The sequence below is a fragment of the Elephantulus edwardii genome, unplaced genomic scaffold (assembly GCF_000299155.1).
Source record: "Elephantulus edwardii isolate Elephantulus edwardi_28Jun2011 unplaced genomic scaffold, EleEdw1.0 scaffold00152, whole genome shotgun sequence".
Classification (NCBI taxonomy): domain Eukaryota; kingdom Metazoa; phylum Chordata; class Mammalia; order Macroscelidea; family Macroscelididae; genus Elephantulus; species Elephantulus edwardii.
The window spans coordinates 5,017,097-5,021,862 of NW_006399902.1; positions in this window are offsets into that span (position 1 = coordinate 5,017,097).

The following is a 4,766-nucleotide window of genomic DNA, read 5'->3' on the forward strand; positions in this document are numbered from 1 at the left end:
TTTGGAGACTAAGTTGCGTTTGATACAAGCCATGGTCTTTGCTATCACTTTTTATGCATCAGAGGTGGACAATCACTAAGGAGGATAGAAGGAGAATTGATGCCTTTGAACTGTGGTGCTGGAGAAGAGTATTGAGAATACCATGGACTGCTAGGAAAACAAACAGATTCATCCTGGAAAGAGTCAAACCGGGCTGCTCCTTGGAGGCAAGGATTCTGAGGCTCCGTCTAACATACTTTGGACATGTTGCAAGGAGGGACAGGTCCTTGGAGAGGGACATCATGCTTGGTAGGATGGAGGGACAGCGCAGAAGGGGAAGGCTCCCTATGAGGTGGATTGATTCAGTGATTGGGGTAACGGGGATGGGTGTGTCAGAGACGGTGCGAATGGCACAGGACAGAGCAGAGTTTAGGGCTGTTGTACGTAGGGTCACTATGAGTTGCAAGAGACTCGACGGCACATAACAACAACAGGCAGAGGAGAAATATTTGACAACGACATATCCCATAGGGGACTAATCTCTAAATTGTAGGGAAAATGTTCACACTTAAACAGCAAAAACTATTGACCTTTCCCTGTAGAGAGGAAGACAGTGAAGAAAACAACTAATGGACCACTTGAACTCAAGTTTCCATGACTCTCTGAATACTCTTGAAAGGAATCACAAAAGAAAGTCCCTGAAAGAATGACAGAAAAATATGGAACAAAAGATCAAGTTTACTGGTCTGATAGAGGCTGATGGAACCCACACAACTATGACCCTTAATCACCCTTCAAATCTGGAACTAAAATTATTCCCATGAGTCAACTTCCAGCCAAACAATAGACAGAACTGTGTTGTTGTGTACAGTCAAATGAGATCAGAACAGAATCTTAGCTGACCCTCTCGCGGGTTTTCAGAGGCTGTAAATCACATTGGAGCAGATTGCTCATCTTTCTTCCACAGCACAGATGGTGGATTCAAACCACATACCTTTGGGCTGGCAAAACAATTCCTTACCACTAAGCCACCAGAGCTCTTGAGAGAACTGTAGGTGATTAATAACACCAAGAAGGATCACACTCCTTGGAACAATCATCCATTGAAGAGCAAATGAGTTGCTTTTCCCCAGGAATAAAATCAAGACAATGAGAAATTGTGAAGAAGATTGAGTGGCGAGGAGAAACCTAGGGAAAAAGCACAAAGAGTGATATTACAAGGTGGGAATTGTAACCAATACTATAAAACAATTTATACAAAGAATCTGATAAAAATACAATTTACTCTGTGAACTTCCACTCAAATCACAATAAAAAGTGGGATTTTTTTAAAGGCTATTCAGTAAACATCTGAAAAATGAAAGTGAGAAAGAACTTGGCTATCTATTAAATATGTTGTTGTTGTTAAGTGCCGTCAAGTTGCAGGCGACTCATAGCGACCCTCCTAATGAAAGTCCTGGACACCTCCTGTGTAACTTTCGTCCTTTCTCCAGGTTCATAAGGTTTCTAGAGGCAAGCTATTTCAGAAGTGGATGCCACTCCTGCTTCCAAACTTGTTTTAATCGGGGAGCTTCACCAAACACTGTTCACCACGGGTAACCATTCTCGCATTTGACTCATCAGTGTCACAGTGTTAGGCTTCACAGCAACCATGAGTTACCTCTGTACAGCAAGTGAATGCACCAGGGTTACACGACCTAGAAGAATGTTTCTATTTAATATACTACAAAAAATGTTAAAAATCAAACTATATAATACTGACACAGAAAAGACAAATTATTGGTGAAAAGGAAAAGAGAGACCAACTGAAGATAGTTTTCCAAGTCAGTGGAAAATTGCTGGATTATTCAATAAATAATGCTGGGACAACATTCTAAGCATAATTTAGATTCATACCTCACTGAATGAATACATTTGAGGTGGTTTGCAACTTTAAGTTATATTATAATGTACTAGGGGGAAAAGACCTTCGATGAGATGGATCGATTCTGTGACAGGAATGGTGGGAATGAGTGTGTTTGAGATGGCTAGGTTGGCACAGGATAGAACGGCGTTTAGGGCTCTTGTACATAGGGTCGCTATGAGTCACAAGTGACTCGATGGCACATAACAATAACAACAGGGGGAAAAATGTATGGGTGGACAAGGTTTATAACCTTGATGTAGGAATAGGGCTGCCGGATAAAGTACAGGTTAAGGAGCCCTTGGTGTATTTGGATAGATTTAGGTTAAGTGAGTCTTGTCATGGATGTTGTTGTTCTGTGCTGTCGAGTCACTTGCCACTCAATGACCTTATATGTCCAATAGCCCTAAATCCTGCTCTGTCCTGTGCCAACTTCACTGTCTCTGACACACCTACCCCCATTGCCCCAGTGACTGAATCAATTCATCTCATCAAGAGTCTTCCTTTCCTGCACTGTCCCTCCACCTTCCCAAGCATGATGTCCCTCTCCAAGGACCAGTCCCTCCTTGCAACATGTCCAAAGCATGTCAGACAAAGCTTCCTTACCTCCAAGGAGCAACCTGGTTTTACCTTCTCCACAACAAATCTGTTTGTTCTCCTGGCAGTCCATGGTATATGCAACACTCTTCTCCAGCACCACAGCTCAAAGGTATCAATTCTCTTTCTATCATCCCTAGTCATTGTTCAGCTCTCTGATGCATGGCATGCAATTGCAAAGACTATAGCCTGGATCAGGCGCACCTTAGTCTCCATACTGACGTCACTGCTCTTCGGTACTCTGGTGAGGTCCCTGACAGCTGACTTTCCCAATGCAATTGTCTCGTGTTGATTGTGGAGCCAAGCAAACTGAAACTGTTAACAATCTCAATCTCTTCACCATCCCAGCCAGTTGGCACAGTGGGGAGAATCTTTGTTGTCTTGATGTTGAGCTTCAATCCATATTGAAGGCTGCAGTCCTTGACCTTGTGCAGCAAGCGCTTCAGGTCTTCCTCATTTTCAGCAATCAGGGTTGTGTCGTCTGCATAATGCAGGTTATTGATGATTCTTCCTCCAATCCTGATGCTGCATTCCTCCTCATACAGCCCAGCCTCCTGGATGATCAGATACTTACATTAAAAAAAAAGTTGTTTGTCTGAAATTCAAATTTAACTGGATATACTTTTTTCTTTTTCTAAATTTGGCAATTCTGAGTAAGGGAGAACTTTCCAAAAAAAACAATGTATCAATAAGCAAATAATAAGATGTTCAAGTACACTGATAATCAAATAAATGCAAATAAGGATAATGGAAAGTCACTTTTACTTACAAATGGGTGAAGATTAAAAATTGGCCAAGTCCAATGTGTGAGGACATTGACAACATTAATCTAGCTGACACCATTATGCTGCTTTCTCAAGCATTTCCTATCTGTAGACCTGGCCCTCAGGCTCTACTTCCTCTTACTCCATTCACTTGTCAACCCACTACAGTCTGACTTCTGTCCCCATTGCACTTTACACTGCCCTTGCCTCAACTCTGAACTCAAATGGCCATTTCTTAGTTTGCATCTTAGATTCTTCAAATACCAATTCACAACCTGCTCCTTCTGGAAACCTTCTTTACTTTCTGTGGCTCTTACACTCTGGTTTCCCACCTGTTTCTCTAGTTACTAATTCTCAGCCTTCTGTGTTCATCTCTTGAGTACCAGTGTTTCCCTCATTCCTTTCCTCATCATTGTCATCCCACAAAGATCTGCCTTCAGAAATCAATACCCCTAAATGCAACTATTTTCTGGACATATCTGCACTGAAGTGCCACTGAGAACTTCAAACTCAAATGACCAAAATTAAAATAATCATCTTTACCCATAGTTTTTCCCATCTCTGTCACTGCTACAACAATCCAACCAATGGTCCAAATCAGAAGCTGGTGTGTCGTTCTTAACCATGTTCTCTCTCCACTCACATCTCAGCCATTATCAAAACAATCATCTAGCTTTTTAAATTATTATTTGTTCATTCATGCAAACTTTCCTCCATCCCCAAATTCCCATTCACTATTCTACCATTTAAATATATTTTTTCTTGTCATTGCCACCTTATTCAAGTTGACTTCAACTCCTCCACTGAACTTGAGCTCTTGCCTCCTACAGCCTGGTTGCCATGTCCTTTTGTTGTGTGTGTCTTATCCTCTTCAATCCTGTTGCCATTGTTTTGAGTAAAGGACCTCATTATTTTTTTTAATGTGTGTACCGTCAAATTGGATCTGACTGGTACTGGAGGAGATTGTCCCTCCTTCTTCAGCAGAGCATTTGGTGGATTCAAACCACACACCTCTGGGATTTCAGTGCAGCTTCTTGCCATTAGACCACCAGAGCTCACCTAAAGGACCTCATTAAAATGCTAAAAAGCAAGGACATCAGTTTCAAGAGTTAAGGTGTCCATGAGCCAACCCACGATCTTTCAATTACTTTCTATGCATCTGAAATTTGTACAGGAAATAAGGAGTAAGCGTGACAGAAGTATCCATGCCTTTAAGTCTTGCTGGTGAAGACTGTTGGATATCCCAGAGATTGCCAAAAGAACAAACAAATCAGTCTTGGAGGAGGTGCAACCAGAGTGCTCCTTAAAGGCAAGGATGGTGAAACTTCATCTCACATTCTTTGGGCCTGTTGTCAGGAGAAGACAGTCCTCAGAAAGAGATATCATACTGGGAAGGTAGAGGGTCAGAGAAAGAGAGGAAGACCCTCGCCAAGAGATGGACTGACACACTGACTGTAATAATAGACCTACGCTGCAGTCCCAGAGGTGTGCGGTTCAAATCCACCAGATGCTTTGCTGGAGAA